Source organism: Neophocaena asiaeorientalis, unplaced genomic scaffold (assembly GCF_003031525.2).
Source record: "Neophocaena asiaeorientalis asiaeorientalis breed wild unplaced genomic scaffold, Neophocaena_asiaeorientalis_V1.1 scaffold432, whole genome shotgun sequence".
NCBI lineage: Eukaryota > Metazoa > Chordata > Mammalia > Artiodactyla > Phocoenidae > Neophocaena > Neophocaena asiaeorientalis.
The window spans coordinates 1,508,486-1,526,473 of record NW_020174549.1 but is presented as its reverse complement, the minus strand read 5'-3'; the positions used below and the strand labels follow the sequence as shown (position 1 = coordinate 1,526,473).

Below are 17,988 nucleotides of genomic sequence, written 5' to 3'. Positions count from 1 at the left end.
ACCCCAACTACATGGGAGGCACCTTTCAAACTAGCATAAGCAAAGGGACCCCAAGTGCAAATGAGGGTCAAAACTAACTAGAGACATACACAAAATACTGCTGCAGATTTTATTACAAACTAGAATACAAAAGTCTAAAGTCTACACTTAAAATTTAAGCTATACGCTGAAATATATATATAGTGTATATATATATAAATATGATGGAAATTGAGAAGAGGCAAGAAGGCAAAAAAATAAAGGCATACTAAATTCTCTGTTGTGCAGAGGAGTGGGATCAAAAGCCATTCAGTTCTTTGACTTTGGGAACCAGAGAAACACAGAATCATGAATGTATTTGGAAAACAAAGATAATCACTAGTAAAGTGGAAACTAGATTTGGCCATTTAAAAATAGTTTATGTATATGAAACAAATGATACATAGAAAAAGACAGAAAATAAAGTCCAGAAAGTATATTAGATTGAACCGTAGGAAACTGCTATTTTTATAGGTCAAAAGCAATCAAATAACAATTTCATATGACTCAATCCATCAACAATGACAATAATGTCAGCTAATTTGTTCAGTGTACGAGGCACTTTTAAAGGATTGACTGAAAATCTATGTATGCATGTTCCTTTACAAATAAAAACTGTAGTCCTAGAGACATTACGTAATTTATCTGAGGCCATGCAGCTAGATACTGGTGGGAAGAAGTAAACCAGTGCTTTTCACAGTACCTCTCAGAAAAAAAAACTTAAAGAATTAAGGTCAAACATATTGGCCATAACAATAAATATTAAAAGAATAAGTTTCCCTTTGAGAGGTATGTTAAAATCCAATTAAATGTTGCTTATAAGCAAAAATATATGAAACAAAATGACAGACACCAAAAGTTTAAAATCAGAAGGATGAGTGAAATTATTTCAGACAAAGAAAAGAAGAAAACACTGGGATTAATATCAGGAAAATAGCAGCATGCAGTGCCAAACGCATAAAGGGTTATTTTATATTGATAAACAAAATAAAGGCCTAACAGTAATCTTTATGCATTTAATATTATGGTAACACATAGAAATTGCTATAAAGAAACTGACAAAAGCCCATTTGTAGAAAGAGACTAAAGGACCATTATTATCAGTCTGTGACAGCTCAAGTACAGAATCAGGACATAGAGGATATGAATAATATTACTATAGTGGCTGAGTTAATAAACATATCTGCACTTGTCACCTGTAGAAACCATGCTCTTTTCAATCCTCAGGACACAGAAATCCCTAATAGACAATAAGTAAAAATTGTACAAACCTCACTTAATTACCATGATAAATAAAACCGATAATTTATGCAAAAGTTTCTATGTAAACAATAAAGCAATATTCAGCCAAGTCATACTGAGCCGCTAGCTGCATTCCCAATAAAGTCAGGTATTAACAAAAATATTTACTGTCCCTGTACTGTTTTAAATTTTTAGTGATTATATTAGCACAAAACATAGAAGTTAAGCTATCTTCATTTTTTTAACTGCCACCTTCGGACTTTTATATGAAAATTCCTCCTCCCTCAATAATGACTGACTCAAAATTTAAAATAAAATACTGCTCATTATTTCAAAATCATTGAAAATGAAGTCATGTACGTCAAAGATGACAACAGGGCTTCCCTGGTGGTGCCAAAAAAAAAAAAAAAAAAAGATGACAACAAAGTTGATCCATGTCTACTCCTTCATTGAAAACAAATGACCTAATATCAACTCAAGAAGTGAGAACCAGAGTTTTGTCTATTTTCTTGATTTTTTTCCCCATCAAATCAGCCCATCTTTTTCTTTAATCAATGTCTCCCTCCTCTTCTATTCTCACCTCCCAGTTTCACTAACCTATCTGAACTCACCTTTCAAGCCCCCACATAAATGCCACTTTCTCAGAGATACTTTCCTCACCCTCGCAGACAAGGTCAATCCCCAGGACACTTCCAGGAGACCCTGCTTTACTCCCTAATTCCAAGTAACTTGGAGTTACTTGTTCAGAGGCTGTCTCCTTCACTAGATTGTAAATCTCATGCAGTCGAGACTGTGTCTTATTTACTAGAACATGTGGAGATGGTAAATATATTGATTCTTTTATTCAGAAAATTTCAGTTCAAACAAATTTTTAATTCAAAATATTTGAGTTCTACGTGCAAGGTATTACCCTAAGGGCATTACACTGGGAAAACGGCAGTAAATAAAACAGGAATTTTTTTTTAATTAATACTTTCCCTCATCAAAGAAGTAAAAACAATATAAATGCAATGGAGAAGAAAATAACAGGCAAGCTCGATAAATGGGAAGGGTTATACAATGTTAAATGTAGTGATCATTAGAGAAGGCCACACTAAGAGGTGACATTTGAGTTAGGATGTGAAAATGATGACAAAGCAACCATATGGACGCCTGGAAACAGAGCATTCCAGCAAGAGGGTACAGTCGATGGCAAAGGGCTAGAAACCAGTCTACTCTGTAGGTAAGTCCATACATAGTGCTCGTTTAAAGTAAGGACAGAACTCTGGGAACATGAGTACCTAAAGATGGGCAGAGAAGCAAAAACTCTTAAAAGAATAAAGAAGCAAACAGAGATAGGAAATGATTAAATATGATACATATTAAATACTGTGACTATCATGTGGTCCATGAAGAATTAACATAAAAGATTTTAATGCCATGTGTACTTAGGATACAAAGCAAAATGCTATAAATATTCAGTAAGATCAAATATTTTAAAAACTGCAAGAGTTATCCCAAAATGGAATAAGGAAGTTATCCCTGAGCAGTGGAACTATGGATGAGTCTCCTGGACTTGCCAAATTCCAAAATGAGCATGTACTGTTTTTACAACTTTCAAATGGAAATCAGTATAATTTTAAAGAATCATAATGGCTTAGAGAGAAAAAGGCTGAGAACAGATTATCTTTGCTCTATCTTACTGCAAGAAGGTATGCCAATATAATTTCCTGAAATGAAAATACATTTTTAATTGGAAAAGATCTTTTTGTAACCAGGTAAAGAGCAAAGTTCTACTGTATGTTATTTTTAACCTTCATCAAGCAATTAAAGCTTAAATTTACTTGACCAGAGTTTATAAACCCCCATGGCAAACTTGCTGGGGTTTCTCAAAGTCTGGGCTTTAGGCTGAGAAGTTTTTCAGCTTGTCTTTTACTACAGTGATGACAGTAATATGATACTCAATGCTGTTAGTACAGCAGTAAACTAAAACTATATTTGCAACTCCACTCAGGCCCCAAATCACCAAGAATCTTCCAATTCTTTTCAGGATGTTTTTTTCCTTTGCCTGAATGGATTGTTTTGGAAGCTTTTATTCATCTCAAAGGAACATCAAACTGAAACTCCATCTCCTTTGTATCATACCAGGACCACCTCATCAGAGAAGCCATAGTGGATGTTCACTGAATGTTTGACAACCTACAAAACTATTTTAAGCACCTGCTGGATAGAAAAAGTACCTGAAGAATCAAAATATGACTTACTGTCCTTGTTAAGACACCTAGTACTTATATCAATGGGAGAGGATCCTTTCACAATGTGTTCGGATATCAAATCATCACATTGTACACTTTAAATATCTTAGTTTTGTCAATTACACTTCAATAAAGCTGGGAGGAATTTTTTTTAATAATTTTTAAAAACCCACTGAGTATATATCACTTTTCTCACTCTAAAACTTCTCTCCACCTTACCACATCAATTTCATTGGTATTTACTCTGACATATAACAAGTACTCCTGAATACTGCCACGCCTTAGCTTCTCAGCTAAGTTGCAAGCTCAAATTTCCAGCTACCAGCGGAAAATCTCTGCCTCCTTAGCTTTAGACATGTCTAAAACCAGCATGCCGCACGGACACAATCCTCATAGCCTCATGCCCCTGCTCTCTGCTAATGGCATCGACGTGCCCTTTTTTTGTCCCCAGAAGCTCCCTGCACCCTTCTAGGCTGGGGGGCTGGGAGGGCTGACCCAAAGGGCTTCCCTGGTGGCGCAGTGGTTAAGAATCCGTCTGCCAATGCAAGGGACACGGGTACGAGCCCTGGTCCGGGAAGATCCCACATGCCGTGGAGCAACTAAGCCCATGCGCCACAACTACTGAGCCTGCGCTCTAGAGCCCGCGAGCCACAACTACTGAGGCCCACACGCCTAGAGCCCGTGCTCTGCAACAAGAGGAGCCACCGCAATGAGAAGCCTGCGCACCGCAAGGAAAAGTAGCCCCTCCTTGCTGCTACTAGAGAAAGCTCGCGCACAGCAACAGACCCAACGCAGCCAAAAGTTAATTAATTAATTAATTAATTTAAATAAAAAAAAAAAGACTGACCCAAAGCAGACCACCACTCAGCCACAAATTGTAACCCATCACTCACATGCACCTCCCGGGCCTTCGATATGGCTCCTCTGCACGGAATGAGCTTCTCAGCCCACTTGCCCATTGAGGCCAGAAACCCCCTGCAAATGTTTCCTCTACTCCAAGGTAGAGTTACTCTCTCCATCCTCAGATATTCAGATGGCACTTTGTTTAAACCTCGGTTTACAATATTTATCACTGTCTGCGTGATCCCAGGCATTTGTATCCATGCCTCTCCATGTCTAGAAGCTGGCTGAGAGCAGGGAACCATCCTTTCTTGCTGGTTGTTTTTCCTTTTTTAATTTTTTTTACTGTAGTGTCCTCAGCCAAGCACAGGGACTGAATCTCATAAGCATGCAGAGATTTTAGCTGCATGAAACTGAACTGACAGGGTCTCAGATAAAGGGAGGAGAGCACAGATCCTACTGAATTTGGAAAAGCCAAGTCATCCTGCCCTAGCCTTTGAACCTCTGGGTCTCTGTGTCTACTCAGAAAGTAAAGCAAGCAGTTCTCTGTGGAATTATAATAAATACCACGTACAGAATGAATTCCTCCTTTTCTCGACATGACAATAATCCCTCTCCCAACAAATCATAGTCCAAGATGGCAAAGCAGCCCCTTAACAAAAGGCAATTCTATTTCAGCTGTGCTGCTCCCTGCGCTAAAAACTCTCCATCCTTATCACCTGCTGATTGCCGACTGCTAGGGGGGCCTCGTTTAACGAAACCTGCCTATAATGAGTAACTCCCCCTATCTGCTCTGTTCTGGAAGCAGTTGATAGGCGCTCCCCAGCTGCCTTGCTTTGCACCTAACGAAAGGTTCGCAGATACCCACCACGTGCTTCTAAATGCCCCGCGTTCCCTCACCAGAGACCGGGGTGAAGCAGAGTCCTGGTGGAAACAACATTCTGGGGCAATGATATTTGTTGTCTTGGTTGTCACGCAGCTGGAAATTGTTTTCTTCTTTCCCATTCATAATAACCCAACCTTCCCATCTCTGGGACAAAAACCCTTTTTTGTGTTTGTTTTTGGTTTTTTTTTTTTTTTTTGGCTGGGCCACACGGCTTGTGGGATCTTAGTTCTCTGACCAGGGACTGAACCCGTGCCCCCTGCAATGAAAGCGTGGAGTCCTCACCACTGGACCGCCAGGGAATCCCTCATAGCACGCTGCACCGATTCAGGAAGAGCCATGCAGGCTCCTGGGACCTCAAACGTCTGGCCCATGGTGGCAATCTCAACCACAGCCTCTCCAAAACAAAAAGAGGCAAGAGAGAGCATATGCACGCACAGACACATACCCCACATGCATCAATATATATAAACACAAACATTAGGTTTGTATAAGCAGAAGTACAATTATGGAAGGCTACGTAACAAATTCATGACAGAGGGGTTGGTTACATCAGATGGGTACGCTAGAAAGAGCAGAGGGATATTACATTTACTTTAGACATATCTGTATCATTTGAATCATTACAAAACCCCCATCTTTCTATAAATGAATGCAGCTATCTTCTGGTGAGAACACTTTGTACTGTGTTCATAGCCGAGTGACTTAAACAGGATAAGTAAAATGCATTAACCAAGCAGAGTTCACTGTGGCATGACCTCAAAATAGGTCTGACTTCCCACCAAGGCTAGGTTTGGATTATTCTAGGAAGCAAGTCATCAACTGAATACAGAACCTCAAACACAAATTGCATCAAAAGTAAGAATATCTGAAATGAGAAGGAAGCAAGCCAGGGCTACAGATAAGACACAGTTACGTCTATCTCTGGACTTGACAACTAAGAGGTAAATCTGGGCAAAAATGTTTCAAGTTTATAAAACGAAAATGAGAATACCAGGATCCATCTCTTCTCATCTTGTTAAGAAAAGCTAACTGACCTGAAAACACTGGGCCTAGTTTGAAGAAAACATTCCTAAAGTTGAAACTCAACAAACATGCTCCATATCTGAAGATGTTTCAAAAGAACTTCAGTCATGAACATAATATGATAGAATGCAAGCTCCTCGAGAGAGGGGACCTTCTGTGTCTTGTTTCCTACTGTTCCAGAGTACCTAGTAGGTGTGCAACAAATATCTACTGCATCTGGAATAAATGAACAAATTAAAGATTAAGGAACAAAGTAAACGAAAACTAGAATTAGCAACTAGATAATATCAGTGCCTATTCTTATTTTATAGATATAAAAAGAATTGGGCTTCCCTGGTGGCGCAGTGGTTGAGAGTCCTCCTGCTGATGCAGGGGACACGGGTTCATGTGCTCCGCAACGGGAGAGGCCACAACAGTGAGAGGCCCGCATACCCAAAAAAAAAAAAAAAAAAAGAAAAAAAAAGAATGGAACTTCGACTCATTCAGCAATAACAACACTGGAAATTAAAAGCCCCTTGATTCCCTCTATCTTGATTGCCTTTTTCTCTTCTGTGTTTCTTGTTTTATCTCCTAGGTCCCTCCCAGATCTTAATCTCCTAGGAGCCTTCCCTCACCCTCACCCCCAACCCATGCCCCTGAGGGTCAGGTGCCCCTGCTTGGTGCTCCCACAGTGCCCTGAGCTTATCTCCCTCATCACACCTGTTACACTGAATTGCAATCATCATCTGTTAATATGTCTGTAAACTCAGCTCCTGCTGGAGGGTAGGAATCCTGCCTTATTCATCCCCCCTCCCTGCCTCCATCTAGCACCTAGCACAATGCTTGGGTTATAGCAGACTGTCAGTTCAGTGCTGCTAGGGGTAGAACAGAACTTGTTTCCTCTGCCACCAAATCATTGCTCCTTCCAAAGAGCCAGGAGTATCCTTCTGTTAGGGCCAAGTTTCAGAATGAAGGCAGCTTGGGGATTGGTCAAGAAGAACCGCTTAAACATAGAGGAAGAAAGTTGAGTATAGCAGACTTACATGAAATCGAACCCAGTCTATTGTTCTGAGATTTAAGAAAATGGGAAAAAAGAAAACTTGCTAAAAAGGAATGGTTCACAGTAGCCCTCTCTATACAGTGAATCCTAAACCTTAAGAAGCCAAGGCACACACAATGGCCATGATGAACAAGAGTTCCTTTAACAACAGTTTCAACCTTGGAAATCCCACCCCAAAGAGATCCATAACCAGGTTTTATTAGTCCAACTTTCTCTCTTTCAGAGAAAGAGGCTGGTTCTGAAATCCCTTTCCTTTATCTCCATATTAAATAAACACAACCTGACCTACCTCATTCAGGCTTACACGTTATTTGTTTTAGCACTGGACTAAAGTTAAGAGTCTGCCCTGTCCTTAACACCACTTTTTTAAAAAACAGTACCACAAAAATCAAATAAATTATAGCCTAAATCCACACATGTAGTAAAATAGTCCTCTCATTTCTGAAAGAAATTTAAATGTTACATGAGCTTCAAAGTTGAAGTTTCTACAGTACTGATCAGATGACAGGAGCCAACATCCAAGGATTGAGACAATTTTCTTTGCCCCACACCCCCAGGTCAATAATAGTAACAACAACATTACTTTGAAATCATACCAACCTGCTGAAAAAAAAAAAGCCAGGGAATTTAAATAAAATCACCAAAACCAGCACTCTCCCTCCCCCCTCCTAAAAAAACCAAAAAACTTTGAGTTACTTCAACTTAACTAATTTAATTAATTGATTAAACGTGCCAAACCCAAGTTCCCTTGCAGAAGATAAAACAAACTGCTGGGAGGATCATTCACTCAAATTGTATTCAGAAGACAGTAAAAAGCAGCTGACCTAGTCTCCTTTCATCATCTGTCTCCTTATTAGCCCAGCACCTCCAGATTCGAAGGCAATTAGAAGACTTACTCAAATCAGCTGCACCTTTGACATGCAGCTGAAAGGCCACCCACTCCCACCTTTGACACAGAGGTATCGTGTGTGAGAGGAAACCTCCAGAGTTGCTGGAAGTCTCTCCCAAATGGAGCCCACAGAGATTCTTCCTGTCTGAGAGATAATGAGCTATACACCTTCGCTCTGGAGAGTTAGGGGAAAGGACAACAACAACAAAAGAGGCACACGACCAGAAAGGAGGTTCTCAGAGAAGTATTCCTCCACAGCACTGGGCAAGCTACTTCTAGTGGAGGTTGAACTTAAAGGATCTCCGTGGTTGTGTCAGCCCTCACTGCAACACCAAGGGTGCTTCTCCCTTCTCCCCAACATCACCCCCTTACCTTTTAAAAGGGCGTTAACCCCATTTCTAAACTAATAATTCTCCTCTGTGCTGCAAATATTCAACCACTGTGAAATACTATGTATCACATACACACAGTCAAGAATGTCGGTTGCCGTGAGATTCACGTTTCAATTAGCATTAACTAGCAGGCCCTTCCCTAAACAAAAACAAAACAAAATGCTTTCTTGGTCAGCTCTGAGCCTGGAGAGCAATTTTAACCCACATGCTTCAAGGGCCTCGCAAGGTCCAGATGTAACACAATAACATCATTAATTTTCACTAAATTAAATTTCTCAAAAGGCCACTATCAATTTGGGGGCAATACGGGAGAAGAAACTGCATATTCTTTATTCTGTAACCTTTCTATAATCTGGATAAGCTGGCAGCAGCGCCCTGAAACTCACTCGGCATGAGTTACGAGGGTATGTGATGGAATCAGGGCCCAGGCACCTCTCAATCATTCCAGCCCTCTATGCCCAGTATTTGTGACTCAGTGCCTTCCTCCATTGTGGGGTTAAACCGTACTTCCCCCTCCCTGTTCCTAGGTAGTACAATTCCTTAAAATAACAGCCAAGGTCCCCACAATTTATCGCCTTGTATCTTTCCAGCCTCCATTACTCCAGACTCCAACTACATAGTTCACTCCCCACCATTCATCTTTTAAGAGACACATCATTTTCATCCTTCAAGTCCCTTTTGTGAAGTCTTCCCCAGAGACAGAATTTAATTTTCCATTGCCTGGCATGCCAAGTTTCTTAGATTCTACAGCTGCCGCCTAGTTATGCAACCCAGCTGCTATATATTGAAGTTAGCTGCATCTTTTCCCTCTGTACTGCAGCTCTTTCTAGAGCCTCCTTTTTCTCATCCTTGTATCTGCCACCGTCGAAGGAATGCAGTAACTGCTTATCCAATTAAAATTTCCTCCTTTTCTCCCAACTTTCTAAGGCATCCATAATAGCTCTCCATGAGATAGCTAAATAACACTACAGGGATTTGGAACATAGCGTGGTATGTAAACATTAGAAACCAAATAAGATGCTGAGTTAGCAAGGCCAGAGCAAGCTTTCAAATTTTAAACCAAGTTTTATTACATCACACTTCACTTTTAAAATACACCATGTTCCTCAAGTGTGTATGCATATAGGTACCAAAAAAAAAAAAAATTAAAGAAAAGGGAGACAGGCCACACATCAAGCACAGATTAAAATCGTGACCTCAAACTAAATCTCAGGTCTTGTTATTTGGACACTTTGAGCGTCCCAGTGAAAATGATACAGTATATTCCACTCAGGTTGCAACTTGCCTTACTAAGCATTTGAAATAAGATTCTCCTGCCTAAAAATCATGAACTTCAGACTGACTGTCACTATGTATCAAAAAGACTTAGCAAGTGAGAGTTTTACTTGCTTTGAATTTTCCAGTAGGTCTAACAGTCAGAACAGATTCAGTAAAACCTTGAGAAGTCTGTGGTAGAATCTTCTTTTAAATCAAATTACTTTTCGGAAAAGATTAGCTTCAAATAAAAACAGACGTTTCAAACTCAGGTGTTGAAAGGGCTGCCACTTACATTCCCATGTCTGGTAACTTTTCCCATCACTCACAGAGATTTCTGAGATCCACTGAGCGCCCTCAGCACTGAGCTGCAGCTCATCTCTTGAGAGACAGCGATGCAAATGGGAAGTTGGCCAGGTCAGACTACAGACTCCAAGTCAATTTTAAGGTTAAGTAGCTCACCCACTTTAAATAATACGGGTAATGGAAGACTGACTGGGGTGGGGTAGGGTGGTATTATTGATGTCCTTGTGCAGGAGGAAAGAAAAAACAGGGCAGAACCGACTCCCAGCTCCAGGTTCTTCCCCCTCCAGGCATCTCCCACTGCTGCTTTTCCTCAACCCTCTTGGCCTTCCTGCCCTCCCCCTTACCTCCCAGACTAACAGTTGACACTTCCCTCTACTCTCTCCCTACTGTTCTAGCATGGGATAACCACTCTCCAGTTTGTAGTTATGTGGGGGGAGCTGGAAGGAACAGCAGAGATGATCAAACCCCTCCATTTTCCAGATGAGTACACCAAGAAGGAGGACCAGCTGACCTAACCGGCTAAAGTCGCACCACTAGGGGACGTGGTGTGTCTGTGGGATCAGATTATGATAACCCAGTCCTCCTGCCTGGCCCCTCAGCCCGGCCCTCCCGCCACACACTACCTCTTTCTCTGGCTACTTGGCTTCTTTATCCTCAAATTAAATGGTATCAGGAAAAATGCGTCTTAATAATGCTGATCATTATTCACAATTTTGCTTTTGGGGCAAATATGCTCCGGCCTCCCCAGAATTGGAGAATCAAGGGCAGAAACAAATGGATGACATTATGTATGTGTGTGTTAATGCAATTTAATTCGGTCCAAATAGCCATAATTTCAGTACACACCCTTTTTCCTTGGGGCTTACTACTCTTATTTGACAAGGGAATAGTTTCTTAGGAAAATGAACTTAGTTTTAAACCAGCACGGTCTCCCTCTAACCCGAATTGCAAGCTTTGAATAACAGACCTCCTGCTTCACAGTTATGTTTAGGCTGGGCAAACGACACTTAATGCAAATAGGTGAAAATCACGGACTGTTAAAGCCCGAAGGAATAGAGGATTTTGCTCTCATAACTGCAGTCACCTGTTTTCAAGATTCATGTTTGTAAATATGTATCTATTCCAATGGGAAACAACGCGTTCATAGTGAAACTTTAACAAGCCAGCGCTCACTGGAAACCCACATTTAGGAAACCTCCATAGATTTCAACAACAAAAAAAAGAGAAGTAGCAGCAGAAAGCAGCAATCTCAGGCCCCAGACTGAAGGCAGCAACAAGTCCTGGATACCGTCATTCTTACACATCAAAGTCCAAATGGCAGCAAAGAAAAACAAGAATAAATGGTAAATCCATTCACAACAAACTAGTCCTGCGCACACGCGCGCGCGCACACACACACACACAACGAGCCCGTCTATTTCAAAACCACCAACTCAAAGCCAGGTCCCTCCCTTGCCTTAGATTCCCCAGTTACTTGATAAACGTGTTTGTTAGACGTCCGGACAGAAACTTAAGATTAAAGTCCTCAGGCGGGGAGAGACCGCTGCGTGGCCGGTGAGAAGCAAGTGGTGCGGAAGCTCGGCGCTGCGGGTCGCGGGGACCCCCGGCGGTCCACGTCCACCGGGACGCGGCTTGGGGGTAATGTTGAGCGCCTCCCGCCTGCCAGCTCGGGCCCCCACCCAGACCCAGGTAACCGGAGACCACCTACGTGTCACTTGGGCGGGTCCCGGCCGCTGGCACGGGGCACAGCGTGGGGGACGGGAGGGCCGGCGGCCCGGGCGGCTGCGGCCACTTCCCCCCCGGGGCTCGATCAACTGGTTGGCTGGGGAGGCCAGAAGCGCCTCGCCTCCTGCAGGTCGGCCCGCGAGCATGCACACCCACCCACACCCGGCACAGGCGCGCGCGTACACACACACAGACACACACAGACACACACACACATACACACAGCCACAAAGCCCGTCTGCCGCAGGACAGCGCGCCGTTTGGCGGCGGAAGGGACCCGGCGAAAGCTGGCGCCGCGCTCAGAAGGCACCGTCCCCTCGCGCCACCCCGCGCCGCGCCAGTTCCTTTACCTGCGCCCGTCGCCGCCGCGCGTCCGTGCAGGGAGGACCCCTGCCCCCTTCTTCCTCCGCCTTCTTTCTTTTCTGCAGGCTCCACGTAGCACAAGTCAGCAACTCCCACACCCCCCGACTCCCTCCCCCTGGCTCATTCCCTTACCTGGCGCGACGCCCCCAGAGCCCCTACCCTCTGTGCTCCTCCTCCCCCATCCAGTTGCCGGACTCCCCGCCCCGCCTGCAGGGGCGGGGGCGGAGGGTAGCCCAAGCCTCCCATTCATCATCTTCCCACCGCCCCCCACCCGGATCGGACCCACCCGCGTCTGGAGACCCACGGCCTCCAGCTCCGGATCTCCATCCCCACCCGCTCCCGCGCTCACCTCTGCGACCGACAACTTGCGGGGCTCGGGCGGCCTCTCCTACACGTTGCATTTTCATTTCGTCGCTCTTCTCTCCCCACTTGAAAAGCTCTGGAAGACATCGCAGGGCCCGCAAAATCCCCGATGTCTGGCCTCTCTCGTAGTTCCGTTTCCAAACTTTCCCGGAGGCACGGAGTTTCTCCCAGTGCAGCCTTCAAGTCGAGGCTGCAAAGAACGCAGAGTCAATTTTGCTGCCGGAAAGGTGCACACGTTTCCATTTCTGAGTTTTCGATTGCCTGGGTCTGCAGACCAAAGCAAGTGTGACTGTGTTCCCCTAGTTCTCCATATCCATGATTATAAATTTCTCTTCCGCTTTCCCAGTGTAACTTTGCAAGTGCAAACTATCAATTTTAGAAGAGCAATTAAGGGCGGGGAATACACACCTGGAGGTGTGGTTGGGAGCGGCGCAGGACTAAGGCCTGGGGATGGTTCTCGGGAAAGTGGCGGGCACAGAGATTCGCCCAGGTTCTGGAACAACACCCGGTCCACCGGGGGCTCTCCAGCCGCGCCACCCCCTACCCACCTCCCACCCTTGGCTTCCTGGAGTGTTGGCAATTCTCTGCCTCTAGCTCCACTGCTAAAGCCGCGACACAACAAAAGTAGCAGCTTACAAGTAAAAACTGGGCAAACTCTAAACGGCACGTGGGGTCTACGACAGCAGTATGTCAGGGAACTTGGCAGGACTGATACAAGTACATATAAGAAAGAAACGCAGAACCAGGAGGGAGGGCTGCGTTGGTGGCAGTCACTCGGTAACCTTGGGCTTCGCAGAAATGAGAGGTCACCGGAAACCGCACAGGGCGGGGAGGGGAAGAATTCTTGGTGGGGATGGAAACGTCTCAAGCTTCCAGTGAGGTCTGCCTCGAAGAGAACGTGACCGTCGCCCGCAAGTGACTGCTTCGAACCTTGATTGAGTTCGTCTTGCGGTTTTCACAGGGCGCTCAAAGCTAAACCCTGACTGCTCATCCATTACTCTCAAGCTGTTTCCTTTTTCAAACAATGTAGCAAATCCCCTTTGTTAAAAAATCAGCCTTAAAGAACTCTGCTTCCTCTCCTTTCCTACCAATTTATCATTTATTTTATAATAATCCATTAAAATGTGAAAAAATAGAAATTTTAATACATGCACGGTGCTAATATGTTCATTTACAGCATGCAGAAATGCATATAAAAACTCTTATCGCAAAAATAATGAGAGCTGATCTTAAACTCTAAAGAAAGATACCAGGACAAATAGGAAAATGTCCACTATATAATCTAAATATAATAAAAAGCAGATATTGGTAAGAAAAGAAAGACTATACTGAAAGGGACTTTTGTTTTGCACCATAGCTCTACCCACCTCAGAAAAATCACTTAGCTCATTTTCCTGTCTTCTTTCTACCACACGCTCTTTGTATTTACTGTTGGGTTTCTCCATACCAAAACTTCTATATCTAGTAAAAAGAATATTTTAAAATTTTATTTAAAATAATTAAATTATTATATTAACTATAGCAATAAATAGTATCAAATAATTAATTTACAAATTAATTATTTCAATCTTTCACCCTTCCTCATAAATCAAAGATAAAGTGCAAATGAGTTTCTTGCCTACCACTCAGCTTGAATGTTTTCCCAGGATATTGATTTTACCTCTTACCATATTAAGGAATATGGTTGCTTCTGCTTTGACTATATATTAACTGCCTTAACTACTCTGTGATCCTTTCTAACATCAAATGAGGAGTTCTGTCCACGCAAGACGTGACATGTATTCAAGAGTTCCAAGTTATTTGCTTTAAAAAAACTTTCTTTCCTCTTTATTTGTCCTACCATGGCCTAGAATGAATTGGAGAGCAAAGTACAAGGTCAGCCTGGACAGACCTGTCTCCCTGACACATGCGGACCTGTCTGAATGAGACTGCTCTTCACCCAGTTTTTGTTTAATAACTTCAAAGTCAACTGTAGGCTGTATGCCCAGTGTAAAAGGAGAGAGAAAATGAAATCCAATACAGAATCCAGTTCAGCACAGAGATTAATCCATCAAAACTAGTATTGTGTTCCAAACGAGCCAGTTTTCTCATCTGTAAAATGGGATAATAATACTAATAAAGTCTATTTTATCAGGTTCCAGGTTGCCTTTAATAAAGTAAGATAATATATTTGAGCAGGCTTCTTCAAACCCAACAGTAGGTGATGTTATTTCAATAGAGATGCAGAAAGATACCTCGATATACTTTCTTTAATGTTTTTATCTGTCTGTGGCCCTCTTGCCAATCAAACTGATTCCATTTCTTGGATAGTCATCTTAATGCTTTCTGTCCTAACCTTTCTCTCTTATCCTCTGCCAAGCAATGTTTCTCTATATCTGTTTCTTCAAATGACTTCACCAGAGCCAGAGGCCCAAAGATAGCTGGTGCTGTCAAACGTGAGAAAAAATATTTTCAGCAAAATGAAGAGAATTTGAATGAGGAGTATTTCAAGTACAGTTTACATTAATATCTTGATAACTGTAGACTTTGTCAGATTATTGCTGTTATCTAGTGGTCCAAGGACTATAATCTGCAGAGCATTTAGGATTGGAACATTGGCTGTCACTACTTTTGGCTCTGTTATTTGTTCAGAAGGGTTTGCTGGTCATGCCAGTTCCCTCTGCCTTCCCACATTCCCTTCCGTCTGGCAAAAAGCCTTTGAAATTTTCTACTAGAGAGTAGTCAAACCTATCAGCAAAAAGATCTGTTGGAAACTTTCCCTCCAGTCTGTTAATGTAGAGACTGATGCAGAGAATGTATTCCGGTGAAACAATACCCTGAGAGAATTCAGCCTGCTTGGGAAAATTTTTCAGGTGCCTCTCAGGCAGAGGTTTCTTCCTTGTTAAAATGGGGTATTTATGCCTCGCTGCTGTTTTTCCCCTTGACTAGAAAGAAATCATTCTCCTTAGGAAACGTGTCTATTTTAAAAGGCCAGTGGCAGAGGTGGGTGAGGTCAGCCCAATGTAGTAAAACTAAAATAGCATAAAATAAAATAACACTCTTCAGGGTAGAAGTGACATAAAGAGACTCTAGGAACAGAGAGTAGAAGATGGGATTGTGTGGGCAGCAGCCCTGTACGAGGACCAGACTACAATGAAATGAAAGCCCTAAATACACTGACTATTTGCTCACCTTTTTCTTATCACCTATTTCTGCATGAATAATCTGGGTAGTGTCTGAAGTAGATCAAGGGTGAGCAAATCCTTTTCCTGTAGTTTCCCTCACCCAAATAAAAAGCCTTTGATCTAAAACAGAAGGGGAGGGGGGAAGAAAATGAAGAAAAAAACATATACGTGTGTTATATGTATAATTTTAGAGCTAAAAATAGACCTAAATATCCAAAAACTCATAGAAAGGGTCACAAAACAAAAAGTTATATAAAACAATAATAAAATTGGTAAATTTCTAGTAAGACTGATAGTGAGGAAAGAGAGAAAAGAAACAAGACTATGAATGAAATTATAATTATAGTTTCGAGACTTTTTTCTAATACTAACAGAATGTTGTGAACATTTTTAAAACTTAGCTGAAATAGATACTTTCTAATAAGATGCAAATTACAAAACGTTATTGAGTCAAACAAATTAAAAACATGAATATATTTGTAACTATTGAATAAATTAAATTCATATTTCTAAATCTACCTACAAAAAGGGTCAAAAATTTGGTGGCAAAGATTTACCAAATCTTCATAGGTAATCTCTATTCAAATGATTTCAGAGAAAAAGAAGGAAAGCACCCCAATTATTTTATGAGCTAATAAAATCTTGATGCCAAGATCAGACATTAAAATAGAAAGGAAGGGCTTCCCTGGTGGCGCAGTGGTTGGGAGTCCGCCTGCCGATGCAGGGGACACGGGTTTGTGCCCCGGTCCGGGAAGATCCCACATGCCGCGCAGCGGCTGGGCCCGTGAGCCATGGCCGCTGACCCTGCGCGTCCGGAGCCTGTGCTCCGCAACGGGAGAGGCCACAACAGTGAGAGGCCCACGTACCGCAAAAAAAAAAAAACAAAAAACAAACAAACAAAAAAATAGAAAGGAAAATTCTAGACCAATCTCAAAAGGAATAAAAAATTTTATTCTTACATATAATCAAACCAAGTTCAGCAATGTGTTTTAAAAAAATACATCACAAGCACATCAGGCTGATACCATAATGTAAGAATGGCTTCATATTAGAAAATGTAAAGAAATTTGCCACTAATTTTTCTTAATCTCAACAAACTAGAAAAGGGAGGAATTTCCTGAACATCACAGAGTTGCTACCAACAACCTAATTCTAGAGGCATTATTCTTAATGTTAATTCATTAAACATTTTCCTTTTAAAGTAAGAAAGAAAACGGGGATCACTTTACCATTTCTATTCCACATTGTAATAAAGCACCTTGCCAAGATAATAACACATACACATGCACACACACACACAGAAATTGGAAGATATAAGGTGTGGAAAAGAAGAAAAAAGTGATTTGTAGATGATATAATTGTCTTCTGAGAAAATTCAAGCAAATCTAATATTAGAACAAAGAAGAGAGTTTAGCAACGTTGTTGAATAAAAGATCAATGTACAATGAAGCCACAGCCCATTATAAATAATAAATGTTTGAAGGTCTCACTTATGTAGCAACAAATTTTTATTATAACTTGAATAAACATTAAAAGAAAGGTATAGTATCTGTATTTACTATATGTAGAAAATTATAAAAATTTATTGAAGTACATGAAGAGGTCTCAATAAATGGATGGATAATATCATGTTCATGGACGAGAGGACTCCATAAACAGAGTGCAATCTACCCCAAATTGTAATAGGGTTTTTCATAGACCTTAACAAAGTGATTCGACAAGTCCTGTGGGAGTGGAAGAGGCCAAGAATAACTAAGACAATTCTGAAGAAGCATAAGGAGGGAAAATTGTCACTCCAGGTATCAAAATATTCTAAAGCTTCACCAACTGAAACAATGTAGGATTGGTGCAGAGACTGGTAAATAATCTCATGAAAGAGAATGGCAGGTTCAGAAACAGAACCACACATAAATGAGATAAGCCCACGTAAAATAGTACATCAAAGATGTTCTCTGTAGTTCTCTTTAGCGTTCTCTAAATATATTTCCAAAACAACATGGGATACCTACCTCACACTGTAAACAAACGTAAGTTCCCAATGATGTGAAGACCTAAAGTAAAACTTCCAGATTTTTAGAATATCTTCATCTTTTCAGGGTAGAGAAGAATTTCTTACAAACGGTGCAAAAAGTACAAACCATAAAGGCGTCTGCTCTTTTCTTTCAAATAAACTATGGCCGAGTCTAATATGCTGGATTCTTGTGAGTTCTAGTAGTTGATGTGATGTCTGCCTCAAGACCTGCAATGAGT

General features: G+C 41.7%; 1 protein-coding gene across 2 annotated transcripts in view; it reads right to left on the bottom strand.

The window, feature by feature from the left end:
• The window catches only part of LPAR1 (lysophosphatidic acid receptor 1), a 151,964-nt gene extending 138,899 nt beyond the window's left edge, over positions 1-13,065 (bottom strand). Inside the window, exons 1-2 of one of the 2 annotated variants that reach the window (XM_024757295.1) lie at positions 12,983-13,065; positions 12,561-12,764 (exon numbers count right to left, since the gene is read on the bottom strand). The gene's annotated coding sequence lies outside the window, so the exon portion shown is untranslated. Of the gene's footprint in view, positions 1-12,560; positions 12,886-12,982 lie in introns of those variants that run through there. The other variant, XM_024757294.1, reaches the window with a different exon arrangement.
• Between the last annotated feature and the right edge of the window lie 4,923 nt (positions 13,066-17,988).